Source organism: Lissotriton helveticus, chromosome 7, assembly GCF_964261635.1.
Source record: "Lissotriton helveticus chromosome 7, aLisHel1.1, whole genome shotgun sequence".
In the NCBI taxonomy this organism is placed as follows: Eukaryota; Metazoa; Chordata; class Amphibia; order Caudata; family Salamandridae; genus Lissotriton; species Lissotriton helveticus.
In genome coordinates this window covers 1,015,945,602-1,015,960,319 of record NC_136068.1, presented here as the reverse complement: position 1 = coordinate 1,015,960,319, position 14,718 = coordinate 1,015,945,602, and the positions used below count along the sequence as shown (strand labels likewise).

General features: G+C 47.7%; 1 protein-coding gene across 1 annotated transcript in view; it reads right to left on the bottom strand.

Annotated features, from left to right (window-relative positions):
• Nucleotides 1-812, bottom strand: part of CYFIP2 (cytoplasmic FMR1 interacting protein 2) — a 197,798-nt gene extending 196,986 nt beyond the window's left edge. Inside the window, exon 1 of the mRNA XM_078653715.1 lies at nt 715-812. The gene's annotated coding sequence lies outside the window, so the exon portion shown is untranslated. The remainder of the gene's footprint in view (nt 1-714) is intronic.
• Nucleotides 813-14,718: the final 13,906 nt, after the last annotated feature.

Genomic DNA, 14,718 nt, shown 5'->3' with positions numbered 1-14,718 from the left:
AATGAGGAGGGGTAGAGCTGGGTAGGCAATAGAGAAGATGCCAAGTTAGTAGTAGGTGTGGAGTGAGGATGGAGTGGGGTGGATGGCGGTACACTGCATGATTGGTGGATGTGGCAAGATTCACGGGTAATGGGATGATGATGAGTGTGATGGTGGATGAGTAGTTGTACAATTAGCCGGCGGTTATAACGGGTACATTTTCCACAGTGAAGAGAAGGCTAGATAGGGCGCAGATGCCGGCCCGTGCACCTGCCATCTGGACAGAGCCCTCCTCTCTGAGTGGGGGCGGGGATGCGTGACGTTATTTGGAGGTGGTCAGTGACAGCTGTAAGTTCTTTGGGTCTGATATTTGCCATGTGATCATCCTGGGGTTTTAACGTTCAGAAATCACCCAAGCGAGAGAATAAACACAGCTGCGAACGCAAAGGGGTGGGGGCGGGGGAGGACTTGAGGGGGAGAAAAATGGTGAGTGGGCATGAGAGCGGTGGTCGAGAAGGTGACGAGAGACGGGGCGAGGGATAAACTGATGGGTAAATAAATAGATCGGAAGGGTGGGCTTAACCGCACAGACACTGCAATCGCCATCATAAAATGCAGCCATCGAAAAACAACGCACCTCCGCCCACCTCCGCGGAGATAAATCGGAAATGGTGGATGATACAAGATGGGGACATCCCCGGCCAGTGATCGAGGCACGCCAGGCCTCCCGCTTACCTGGGCCCGGATCCGGGGTGGGGGCAGAGGATGGATGCTGCTCGGTCCCCGGCTCTCTCCTCCTGCAGCCTCCGAGCGCTGCCCCTCCAACTCCGCCTTCCCCCTGCTGCCTCCCTGGCTCCGCCCCCTTCCTGTGACACAAAGAGGGATCAGGCTGCAGCCTATACAACCCTAACGCTCAGGAAACAGAAACCTGTCACACGACCGCCAATAAACGCACACAAACCTTCCGCGGTCGGGAAACACGAGAATCCGACCTGCCATCTGCGTCACACAGGGCAATCCACCGTATTTTGAGAAGAGATTGGTCATCAATTCAGCTTCATAATGAAAACACGCAGACTATCCGAGCAGCTTCAGGGGAAACCTACATAATATTTCACGTGCTCCCATAATTAACACACTGACCATCGAAAGGGCCCTTGAAATAAGAACATATGAACGAGCCAACCTTAGTGTCAATATCGGCAACGCACCCCGCCCACAAGTACAGCAATACCATAATAAAGAACACACGAGACACATTGGTTGTTGGAGAAAACATTGTTGCAGTTTTTTTGCATAAGAAATGTGCCAACATGCTGGGTCAATTTACGGGCGATCCAAGGGCAGGCAGCCCCTATGCTGCCCTGCCCACCTGAAGAGCCAAATTGCACTGTGGCCCTAACCAATCAGTGCTCAACATTTTGGGGGATTAACTGTTACCACCTGTGGACCGCCAGTCCACCCATTTACTCACGCCTCTGAAGAACCGGGCCTTTGGGCCTGGCGGCGCAGGGCACGCCTGAAATCTTTGAGTTTACCTGCCTTGTTGCACAGAGACACGGAATACTCTGTTGGCGTAGAAAACCAAGTTTATTAGCTGCAGCTAAGAACAGTTGTCCAAGAAGTACACACAAGTAGGTTCTCAGGAGACTGTCAGAGCAGTCCCTGACACGCTGCTCAAGCTGCGGCTGGCACAACTGCATAATCTGCATTTTTTTAAAATTCGCCGCTTTGACTGTGTTGTTGAATGATTAATATTCTGCACAATACATTGTTTTAATTCTTTGGAAATTTATGTTAGCAGGCACATTTTGGAAAGCTTTTATTTGGGGAACCTACTGTTTCTGGGCACCGCTTCTCTCCCCGTTCCACCGCAGCCTGTGCTGTTTGTGTGGAGGGAGCATAGCGCGGTACAGAGGGAGTGAAGCACACTCACTTCCGGGGGCCATCTTGGAGGAGGTGACGATCTAGTGGTTGCACTAGGACCGTTATCAGCCTCCCATTTAAAGCTCCCATTGGGCCGTCGCGCAGCCAAAGGTAAGCCCGTCTGTGCCCGTCCGTGCCGCGGCCGGGCGGAGGGCCGATCATGCTGCCCAACCGGCCCAGACACAGGACCTGACCAGGGATTTTATTCTATCACTGAATAAATATGCAACCCAGTGCCATGATACCCTAAAGGTGGACAAATGGAAAGGACCAGTCTGCTGTCGACATTGTAAGTCAGCGATTGCCCCGGAACAAGCCCCAATGGGGAAAAACTGGCCCACTGTCCTTCGGGGAGGGCTCATAAATGCTAGGTCAATGTGTAAGAACGGGTCACCCATTGTCGACCTAATCTCAGAGGGCGAACTTGATTGGCTCTTCATTACGGAGACATGGCTGAAAGCCTGGTGTAACCCAGACATCGCACTGGCCCTTCCGCAAGGCTATCTAATTCAAAGACTTGACAGGCTGGAGCAACGCGGGGGTGGTCTCGCAATTATCTACCGCGATACCATGAAATGCACCATACATGAACTATTAGACATAAAAGGGGCAGAAAGTATGGGGTTCTGCCTGCAGACCCTTGAGTCTTTTACTTTCTCAGGTGCTTTAGTTTACCGCCCACCAGGCCAACAAAAAGATTTTTGGGAGAATATTGGGGAGGTGCTCAGCAATCTTACCCTCAGATTTGCCAACTTTACGCTGCTAGGCGATTTAAATCTTCACCTAGACTCTACTACAGATTCGGGGGCGGTTTGCTTTAGGGTCATAACAAAGGTCCTTGGACTTAGCCTGCTGACTCTGGATCCTACGCACAAAGCGGGGTATTTGCTGGATTGTATCTGCTCTAATTTAGATACTCTGAAGGTTAAACCCCCCTGTGTGCAGACATCGTCAGATCACAAACTCATCCCGTTTGATCTTATAGTGGAAGGCAATTGTGTAGAGAAACGCTTTAGTAAAGCCGGTGGGTGCGCCAAACCTGGCTGGAAAAAGATAATTGCCAATCCTGACCTTCCAGGGAGAGCCAATGACAGTAAACCTATAATGACTGGCCACACTGGCCACACTGTAACTGACAATAAACGCTTTTGTGATTGGATCACTGAACTCAGTGGACCCATGGACCCTATAGGCTCAGACAACAAAATATGTTCCTTGAGACGCTACCAGTGGTGGAGACGTTTGGGATGTATAGATGTATGTAATGTTACAAGTGCTCTTTCCCAATTGAGCCTTAGGACTTTGACCATTTGCTTGGAGACATAGGTGACCTTGGTGGGGCACAGTATATATAGGTGGGGATCTTTTCCTTTTGGCTCTGTCCGTAATACTAGTGACGTAATGTGTCACATTCCAGTCAATGTATGCTTGTCGTTCGTCAGTGGGAAATTTATAAAATTTCTTATAATGTTTTGACATAGCCACTATTCCTCTTATCAGTGCATCATGACTAACGTCTAATCCATCTCTATATGGACCAACAGGATGTCGATGTTGGTTCTCATAGGCATTGTCAAACATAGAGGTGTAAGCCCAAGCAGATCCTTTTAGGGAGAAGGGTAGAACTAAATATGGCATTCCTCTATCTGTATTATGGGGTAAAAGTCCACAAACCCAACAATCGGTGGTATTGATCACCAATTGATGCTGGTGTAACAATTGAATGAAGGAATTGTTGAAATACTCCATTCTCCTAATTTGCTCATGCTCTGAGAGCATATGAAATTGGTGTGGGGAAGCAGTAGTGTGAAAAGACATAGGGTGAGAGGTAGGTGTAGGTACAGATGTTGGCCGTAAAGTGTGAGTAACCCAACCCACACAAGCTAATAAAGCACACAGCAAAGTTAAAACACATAGTACTATGCCACATCTAATAAATAACAATTTACAATATTTAGCAGAATCCATCTTCTAGATGTTGCTTGTGGTAGTCTTCCTTCTTCACTTAGCCGCAATTATGACACTGCAAATCCCGCAGACCTAGTGCCACGACTCGGGTCAGTAACTAAGGTTCTTACCACGACCATGCAACCTAATTAGATGGTCAATGTTGCAACAAAAAAAAAACACACAACAAAAAGTTCCCTCATTGTCCTTAGTTGCTCTAGACCTCAAATTGTATCTAGTTTTGTTCGGTACAGTCTGATCCTGGAAAAGTGTCTCTGGATTAGTTGTGTTCAATCTCAGATGTGGTGGGATAGCTTCTTGCAAAATGTCACCATCTTCTTTCTCAGACTGAGTCTATTCTAGGTGTGCATCACCAAAAGGTACAAACCGGGGGACCCTGTCTCCTTCACAGTCACCTATACCTTCGCGGACCCACTGATCAAAAGGCAAAGGCAAGGGCACCTTTTTGCAATGCACACCATGGATCCAGTTCTTTTTCCCAACAACTTTCACGGCTGTACGTGTCGTCAGCAGGACCTGCCTCGGCTCCCGCCTGCGAGGCTCCAAATTCCTCTTCCTTTGTAAGTTTTTCAGATACACCCAGTCGCCAGGTTGGAGGGTGTACCCAGGATCCGAGGAAGCCTGCGGCAAGGTGTCTTGTACCTGCCGATGGAGAACACGCAATTTAGTAGTGAGGTCATGCAAATAGTCGATTAACATTGGGTATTCTATGTCAGAGTACTTCTTGGGTCTAGGGACACCCCAGACATTAGCCGGCGTCCAAACACAATCTCATATGGGCTAAGTCCCACACGAGAATGAACAGTTGTTCGAGTTGACAAGAGGGCTAAAGGTAAAGCATCGGGCCAGGCAAGACCTGTGCTGGCTTGTATCTTCGCAAGTTTAAGCTTGAGAGTGCCATTATAGCACTCTACCAAATCCGCTGACTGAGGGTGGTTTGCCTAATGGAATTTCTGCTTAATACCAAGCCCTGCACATACTTTCTGCATGATTTCTCACTCATTTGTCACTCCAGACAATTCGAGGTAAACCAAACCTCTGGAAGTATTCCTTCAGAAGAACCTTGGCTGTAGACAAGGCAGTTTTATCCTTTAGGGGGTAGGCCTCTATCCATCTAGAAAAGGCACACACCACCACAAGGACATACCTTAGGCTATTGCATCTCTCCATATGAATGTAGTCTATTTGCAATACCTCAAAAGGATACGTTGGGGGAGCAAAATGGCCTGCTGGGGTTAGTGTCCCTCTTCCTGGGTTATGCATCAAACAAACAATGCAATGTTTAACAAGATTGTCTGCACATTTAGGAATCTCTGCATTCTGCCATACCGGAGCCAAAAGCTTGCATATTCCTTTCGCACTTATGTGGGCCGGACCACGCGCCATAGTTACTACTGGAAGTACATAGGCGTCTGGTAACAGCCAAAGTTGGTGTTCCGACAATTCTATCCAACACCCCGTCGCATCCAACATTGCCGTACCATCTCTCCACTTACTCAATTCTTTCTCTGTAGCCTCTTCCTGAATCGTTTTCACACTTTCTATTGTGTCCTCACACATTCCTCCTTGACTGACCCATCTAGCAGGTCCAGCAACATACATATGACTCGTCACATCGCTCGCTGTCTCTTTCGCTATCTGATCCGCAAAAGCATTTCCTTAACCCACATCATCAGTGATCCTCTTATGCGCACTACACTTCACGATTGCTATTTGAGTGGGTAAAGCAAGTGATTCTAAAAGGTCATTCACTAACTGACCATGCTGTATTTTAGTACTATGTGAGGTAAAGAATCCTCTTTCCCTCCAAAGGCGGCCAAAACTGTGGGCCACCCCAAATGCATATTGGCTGTCGGTGAACACATTCACTCTCTTCCCTTCAGCCAATACACAAGTTCTAGTCAGAGCTATCAATTCAGCTGCTTGGGCTGAATTCTGCCTGATGCGTGCTGTCTCTACAACTGTATGCAAAGTGGTAACAGCATAGGCTGCTGTCGTTTCACCGTTGGGGAGCTTAAAACAAGAACCATCCACCCATAGGATCCCATCCGGGTCCAGGAGCGGCGTATCTTTTAAATCAATCCTCCCTTTTGTCTCCTCCTCTGTACGGAGAAAACAATCATGTTGCTCTTGAATGTCTTTCTCTACTGGGATCGGTAACAATGTAGCTGGATTTAGGGTATTACATCGCTTGATGTGCACGTGACTAGCCAAGAGCGTCAGCTCATACCCCGATAAACGGGCGCTCGTAAGATGCTGAGTTTTTGTCCTGTTTAAAAGTGTATCCACTGCGTGTGGTACCATGACAATAAGCGTATTGTCTAGCACCAATCCAGCAGATTGGCGAATAGAAACTGCTGCTGCTGCTGTAACTTTCAGACAACTAGGTAATGCTTTAGCTACGGGATCTAACATAGCCGAAAAATAAGCACACGGGTGTTGCTTGTCACCAAATTGTTGTGTCAAAACTGACAACGCGCAACCTTCTCTCTCGTGCACATAAAGTGTGAAAGGTTTACTGTAATCCGGAGTACCCAACACAGGAGCAGAACATAAGGAAGTATGCAAATCAGTAAAACTTTTCTGGCATTCCTCTGTCCAAGGGAGAGGTTGGGGTGTATCTTTAAGAGTAAGTGCTAACAAAGGTTTTGCTAACAAAGAAAAGTTCAGAATCCATTGTCTACAAAAGGAGGTAATGCCCAAAAAGGCACGCACCTCTCTCTGTGTGCATGGTACAGACATTTGTGCAATTGCTTGGATTCTTTCTGGGGTCAATCGCCGTCCCTCCTTCGACAAGAGATGACCTAAATATGTAACCTCTTGGCGACAATATTGTAATTTAGAGGGTGAAACCTTAGGATGAAGGTCAGACAAGTGATGCAACAGTGAAACAGTAACTTGTTTACAAATTTCCTCGGAATCAGCAGCAACCAGCAGATCATCTACGTACTGAATAAGGGTGGCACCTGGAGGCAAAGTGAAAGCATCGAGCTGAGTTTTCAACGCCTGACTATAAATGGAGGGACTTTCACAATAGCCTTGAGTAGCACGCTTGAACCGGAAACTTCGGCCTCTCAAAGAGAAACCAAAAATGTCCCTACTTTCCTCAGCAATGGGAATACTAAAGAAAGCATTCTTAAGGTCAATGACCGAAAACCAGGCGGCCGAAGCAGGTATCATTGTCAATAAAGCAGTGATATCTGGGATGACAGAAAACTGAGGCACAACAATCTTGTTGACCTCCCGGAGATCGATCACAAAACGATAAACAGGTGGCTGGGAAGAGTCAGTACGTTTAAGGACAGGCAGAACAGGACTATTGCACACATTTCCTCTAGTCTCTTCAACCACACCTTTTTCAACCAAATCATGAATAATAGCCAGGAGCGCTCTCTCACCATCACTAGAAATCTTATACTGAGGAATGTGAGGTAACCTAACATTAGATTTGAGGGTGACAGTGTAGGGTGGAATCTGTAAGAGGCCAACATCATTGGGGCCTGTAGCCCAAAGAGTGGCATGCAGGGAGCGTAATTCAAGAGGGAGTTAGTCTCTAGACAAATATGTCGGGGAAACCAATCTTTTACCTAAAGTAAGGTGTACGCCAGGAGTAGAACAATGCCGTGTCGCATACAGTCTTTTCAACAGATCCAAACCCAACAAATTCTCACCACAACCAGTCGTTAAAATAAGCGGAGCCTCCAAATCATAAGGACTTATTGAGATGGGCAGACGACAAGAAACTGGGTTGCGAACTGGGGTGCCAGAAAATCCTACAGAAACATTTGTTAAGCCAGACAAAGGTGCCCAAGGGAGTTTAGAGTGGATGATAGAACTCTTCGTTGCACCAGTATCCAAGAGAAATGGCTCTGACACACCAAGCGCAACAACATCAACATAAAGCCCATTTTGGTCCACTGGAACTGATATGATTCCCTCACTTTGTCTACGGCTATCCTAGCTAGAATTAAAGTCCTGATTCTCATCCTCCATATAATAATCATCATTATAATAATGGGCAGACTGAGTATTTTGCTGATCAAAATAGTTCATGAATTTCTGAGGCGGAAAGGAACGTTGATCCTGGGACATTATACTTCGTCCCCTCCCCCTAGGTGCTGACTGGAAGCCACCTCGGCCTCGTGGCCCAGGCGTACCACCAGCACGCTGCAATAAGACTGGGCAACTATTCTTGAAGTGACCTTCTTCCTTACAATAGGCACATTGATTAGGACCCAGTGGAGGCCGTGGTACAAAGGGCTTAGGTTTCTGCAACAACTTCTGAAACGGGGGAGTGGGCTGAAACTGGCGCTGAGCAGGACGAGGAGGATAAGCTTGTTGCAAAAGAACCTTCGTTTTGAGCTCTTTAGTCTTTTTATCCAATTTGTCCTTCTCCTCCTAATCCCTGTTTTCATAATATTGGGCAGTAGCCATTATCTGGGCTGAAGAAGAAACAGCCCATGAACTTTCTGAATCCTTTAATTTATTAGAGAGTTCAGGAAGCAAATTAAATACAAATTTGTCTACGAACAATCGCTGTTCCCCCTCTGTGCCCATATCCTGACCACTGTGATCAAGGAACGTTTCCTCAGAACGAGTGAAGAAGTCGGAGACACTCTCATCTTTCTTCTGCTTACAGGCAGCTAACTTATCCCAATTAACTCGCAGAGCGGGCATCATAGTTTTCATTAAGGTGATTATTCTACCAGGAAGTCCTGCAATTAAATCATCGGGTTTAGCACCACCCACTTGGAGTCTATCAGCAGCAACTATAGCATCCCAATCACCTCCTAATTTATTGGCTCGGTCCTCTTTCCGAATCCTAGCCCACAATGGTTGTGGGACAACATTTCCCATCAACATATCTATGCTGGCCAAATTCATAATGCAAGCACCAACAGTTTGAGATAATTCTTTGTGGTAACCAGCAGGGTTTTTACGGGGGTCAGGTAAGGACTGTTTAAGGGCCAACACTTAATAATAGGAAGGTTTATAAAGCGCCTGGTTACGCACACCGGCCTGTCCCCGCGCTATGGTAAGTGGCAGCAGCACAGTCGCAGCAGCCCAGAGAGGCAATCTACTGACCAAATAGGTGGGTTTTCAACTTTCCCCTGAATCTGGACTCGGACTTCAGATCTCTTCCAAGGTACATGTACTCATATACGCTGGAAGTGAGCTGGTATAGGCTGATTACCATCCTGGGCTCCAACTGCTTCTCTCCACACTGGGGAACCTCTCGCATAGGGTAGTGTTTCAGGTTACGCCTAACAGAAGGATCAGGTTCAGACAAAGACCGGGAAAAGAACATTGATCTGAAGGTGACAAGTGTCTGTATAGCATCCTCAACCTGAGGACCCACAATAATTCCTTTATCGAAATCAGCCCTAACATCCAGCAAACCCTGGGGAGCCAACCCCAATCCAATGGCCTCCCATTCCTGACCTAGAATACCACACATGGCATCAAAAACGAACCTTTGTATGGGGGCATCCCACTGCCCAAAAGTATCCATAAGATCTTGTACAGTATAATCGGGACCATTCATAATCCACTTGCGGGCAAGGAGATCTCGTTCTCAGGAATCTGGGAGTAAACTAGGGGTCTGCCTGCGGGGAAGGACAGGAGTCAGATTTACTGACCCAAAGAAAGGAGATAAAAGGCCAGAAACGGTATCAACCATCCGTTTACGAACTGAGGGGGAAGTTGACAGAAGGACAAGGGATAAAGTATGAGACGGAGCAGGAGAAGAGGCAACGGGTAGAACGGAGATCGAGGGCAAAGAAGTCGGAAGGTAAAGGGGCTGGAAGCAAGGGAGCTGGAGGCAAAGGAAATGACGGTAGTGGTAGTGCCACAAAGGGCTGGGGTGGAGGTGCAGGAGCTGGAGCTGGTGGGAGGATAACAGGTTGCTGGACGGGTAACATAAGCGGGGGTGCATTAGCACCTTGTACATAGGGCGGGGGCGATCTTAACAAGTGAGACATTAAAGGATCCTTCTCAAGATCAGCATCAATATTTGGGGGAGAAGTTGGCAGCACCGGGTAACATTTATCAATCGCCATGCGATGTTGCCTATCTGAGATCTCTATCGCATAATCTATTTCATTATCTTTAAACTGTTGGGCAGCCTGTATAACAGTCATGCCTCTTTCTTTCCTATCTCTTTTTGACTGTTTAATTTCCTTCTGTTTGGCTTCCTTGCGCCAAAGGCGAAAAGAGTCAAACATAGCCGGCCGGGCTTTTCTTTTAAACAAAGTAGCTTCTAGGTTATCTAGAATGTCAGGCTCAAAACGACCATTATGTGGCCACTGTAAAACACCATCTTTCTTCGTATAGCAGACCCACACTTCATTAAAGGTAATGTGGCCCATACCATGTTTAGAATAGAGCTCATAAGTAGGAGTTCCAGCCGGAGGAATTGGACAAGAGTCCTCCAGTCGGGAGTCCATATCGCAACAAAAACAACACCATTTTTTAAACCTACTGAAACCAGGCATCGTTACTTCACTGGCTTCCTACAAACAACAAGTGGCTAATCAAACTAAAACAGCACAAACGTACTCACCCCTTGGCTTCGGTTATTGCAATAATCGAATCAAAGAACCAAAAACAAAGAAGTGGGAGCGACCCACTAGTACTTAACCAAATGTCTTCTCATGCCAACAGAGGTCCGCCTGACATCTCGCAATACCAGTCATCACCAAAAGGGACCAAGGCAGGGCGGCAGTCAGGGCAGCAGTCACCAGCAGCCGTTGGAAAGGAGAAGCCACACTTCAAAAGACCATCGGTCCACTTTTCGACATACAGGGGTCGCTGGTGTGGGGGCGCCTCCTCTGGAATTTTCCTGCGGGGCTCCTCACAATCCTTGGGCTCAACCGCTACCTCTGAAGCCGCCTAACGTTGGGCGCCAATTGAAGAACCGGGCCTTTGGGCCTGGCGGCGCAGGGCATGCCTAAAATCTTCGAGTTCACCTGCCTTGTTGCACAGAGACACGGAATACTCTGTTGGCGTAGAAAACCAAGTTTATTAGCTGCAGCTAAGAACAGTTGTCCAAGAAGTACACACAAGTAGGTTCTCAGGAGACTGCCACTTTACTTCGTGGCTCACAAGCTTTTTACAGGCAAAATACATCTGTGCAAACATACACCCAGTACACAAAGTTTTAGCCAATCAGAAGAGTTTGAAAACAAGGTGTTGTGCAACCAGAATGCTTTCTCCTTGCAGTTGTGTGTTATCCAGCCCCCAAAGTTAATCAATACTGGTACCCATGGTTCAGGGTTGTAATGGCAGGACATGTCTGTATGCTTCAAAAGAAAGGTTGTGGAATAGGAAAACACAGGGAGAGAATAGCGAAGGCCAAAAGATAAGATACGGCACAAGAAGAATACGAAAGGCTAACAGATAGTTGATATAGAGATTAGGTAGTCCAGACAAGGATTAGTTTAGGCCGTTTGGTGTCTGAGATGGGTTTCAAGACAAGGACGGAAGGGGTTTTGACACGTTGCAGTCCAAGGGGCAGAGACACTTCGTGAATCGAGCAGCCTGTGTAAAGGCAACACAAAATGGCGGCAAATGTAAAATGGAGTCAAAATTAAAGAACCTCACCTCTTGAGGGGGCGGAGCGTTTCCAGGTTGCTCAGGTTTACAAAAGCCCGCAGGACTAACTGGGTACCGTCGTTCCTCCAGGGCCCTGCCGTGAGGACCTCCTGGGGCTATTTGGCATTTGTACCCTTGTTGTGCTCCCGAAGAGGGTACCCCTATGTACCATTCAGCCTCTTGATCGCCCTGTAACTCCGCCTGCAACACAAATTAACAAGTTAACAGACTTCCTACCCTAGCCACCCTTCCAGCCGGCAGGTAAGCAGTAGGGAGGGAATCGGCGTGAAGTCCTGGCGCGCAACAGGACTGCCAGATGGGTGGGGGAGGTCTATATACCTACCTCCTTGCCCACTAGCGCACCGGAAATGACGTCATGGGTAGCGCTGGGCCCCCAGTGGGTCCAAACACTAGCCCTTTGGGTTGAGCCCTCATGTTGCAGGCAGCCTCAGTCATTTAATAAGTTCCCATAGACCACCCGATCATCTCTCTTTATGAATACACACGCACAGAGCAAATCCAATAGCAGCTCAATGGCATTTGAGGAGCCTTAAAACTCTGGGTGACATTAAAGCCCCAATCCTTACCCTTGGAGCGCATTCCTTAAATAATGTAGTTTTGTTCATTTTTCAGTAGTCATATCGCCTTCTAGTAAATCACAATTTGGCAAAGCATTCCTGATACCAGCTACTGGAACCACAAATTACATCTTAGTAGATTCTTAGGGGTGATTTTATGAACAATTAGAAGGTCACTGCCTTTAACCCTCAGATTTCTTCATGGCATGCAAATGCTGACCATTAGTTTGATGCAGATAAGGGCAGGTCTCTGAATCGTTTGACGAACAATGGACAGAACCTTAACCTTTCCTCACCCCCTTACTGACACATATTGATTTGGTGGTGTTCTACTATTTTTTTCAGATAATATCTTTTAGTAACATCTTGCTATTTTTAACAGTGAGTAACTTTGGGTCCAAAGTCAATGCACTGATTTACTTTCCCATTGCTGACCCAGGATTAGCCCCTAAGGGTTGTTTTTTTTCATCACACTCAGTGTATTAGTAATTGCTTTTGGCACAAAATTTTGCTGGTCCTATAAAGTTTCTGTAGGTTTTTCTGTGGCATCCGACCAACAAGGAATTGCAATTCAATTTTTGTATTTGTGATCTTACTCCAATGCGGACGGAGCTGATGGACCACATTCAAATTGCATAACGGGCAAATTACCCACATGGCATGCAGGTGCAGAACATTACCGGACCAAAATTACACCTCGTATTTCGACTTTAGATTGAGGAGTAGTAGGTGTGTGCAAGACTGGCTTCAGAAGGCCTTGCATGCATAATAATGGGTTTAAAGTAAACGGGAACTTGACTTTTTCGCCACAGATTGATTTGGTGATGTTCTACTACTTTTCCAGATAAGGTCCTTTAGGAACATCTTGATATTTTTGATAGTTTTTTTATTGAAAATTTGTTTATTCAATTCTCAAGTCAAAACAAAAATCAACAGCGCAGCATAATATTGTCAAGGAGGAATTACACACGATAGACATGGTAGGTACAGAAGTAGGGATTCCCAGGTGAGGACAGAAAACATGGGGGGGGGGAGGTAAAATTCAAAAGCCAAGCATTCATATATTCACAAGTGGTGGTGAGGGAGTTATGCATAAGCCTAGGCCACTTATGTTTCAGAGGTGGTCCCGCTAGTTTTGAAAGGGGTAGGTTAGCGTATCGGCAAAAGCGGCAGCTGCTCGATCAGACCAGCCTCAGGTACCACTGAGGGCGCACTTCCTCCCTCTGGTATGGCTGACACCACGCCCCTACCCTGGGCTGCCATTCCTGCCCAGTGTTTCCAGCATGTTAACACAGCACTCTAGGTCTCTTTCAGTGTATTTGTCAGTGCGTACCTTCTGGAGCAGACACTGTTCTGCAGCTACCCACTCCAAATAGTTAGCCCTCCATTTCGGCAGTCGGGGGTTTATGGTTGGCCCAGTTTATGTCTATGCGTCATTGTCAGTGGCGCCTGGCAGGGAACGGGGGTGGCGGGGCAGGACAAAAAAGAAAAAAATAAACAAGCATTGAAAATGCAATAGGTCTCGCAATAACGCGAGTCTGAACTATTAGCATTGTAAATGATTATGCCCTTTATTTTTGCGTTCTGGTTTTTGGAACATAAATAAAAGGCTTTGCCATTTACAAGGCCTATAGCTTAAATTTGCGTTAAAACGAGACCTATTGCATTGCAATGGTGGTGGTGCTGCTGAGTTTTCTCTGAATCTGCACCCACAATCTGCACCCATAATCTGCACCCACAATCTGCACCCACAATCTGCACCCACAATCTGCACCCACAATGTGTGAGTGGTGTTGCGTGTGTGAGTGGTGTTGCGTGTGTGAGTGGCGTTGCGTGTGTGAGTGGCGTTGTGTGTGTGAGTGGCATTGCGTGTGTGAGTGGCATTGTGTGTGTGAGTGGTGTTGCCTGTGTGAGTGGCGTTGCGTGTGTGAGTGGCGTTGCGTGTGTGAGTGGCGTTGCGTGTGTGAGTGGTGTTGCGTGTGTCAGTGCCGTTGCGTGTGTGAGTGGCGTTGCGTGTGTGAGTGGCGTTGCGTGTGTGAGTGGCGTTGCGTGTGTGAGTGGCGTTGCGTGTGTGAGTGGTGTTGCGTGTGTGTGTGGCGTTGCGTGTGCGAGTGGCGTTGCGCGTGTGAGTGGCGTTGCGCGTGTGAGTCGCGTTGGGTGTGTGAGAGGCGTTGCGCGTGTGAGTGGTGTTGCGTGTGTGAGTGGCGTTGCGTGCGTGAGTGGCGTTGCGTGTGTGAGTGGCGTTGCATGTGTGAGTGGCATTGCGTGTGTGAGTGGCGTTGCGTGTGTGAGTGGCGTTGCGTGTGTGAGTGGCGTTGCGTGTGTGAGTGGCGTTGCCTGTGTGAGTGGCGTTGCGTGTGTGAGTGGAGTTGCACGTGTGAGTGGCGTTGCATGTGTGAGTCGCTTTGGGTGTGTGAGAGGCATTGCGTGTGTGAGTGGTGTTGCGTGTGTGAGTGGCGTTGCGTGTGTGAGTGGCGTTGCGTGCGTGAGTGGCGTTGCGTGTGTGAGTGGCGTTGCGTGTGTGAGTGGCGCTGCGTGCGTGAGTGGCGTTGCACGTGTGAGTGGCGTTGCGCGTGTGAGTGGCGTTGCGCGTGTGAGTGGCGTTGCACGTGTGAGTGGCGTTGCGCATGTGAGTGGCGTTGGGTGTGTGAGTCGCGTTGGGTGTGTGAGAGGC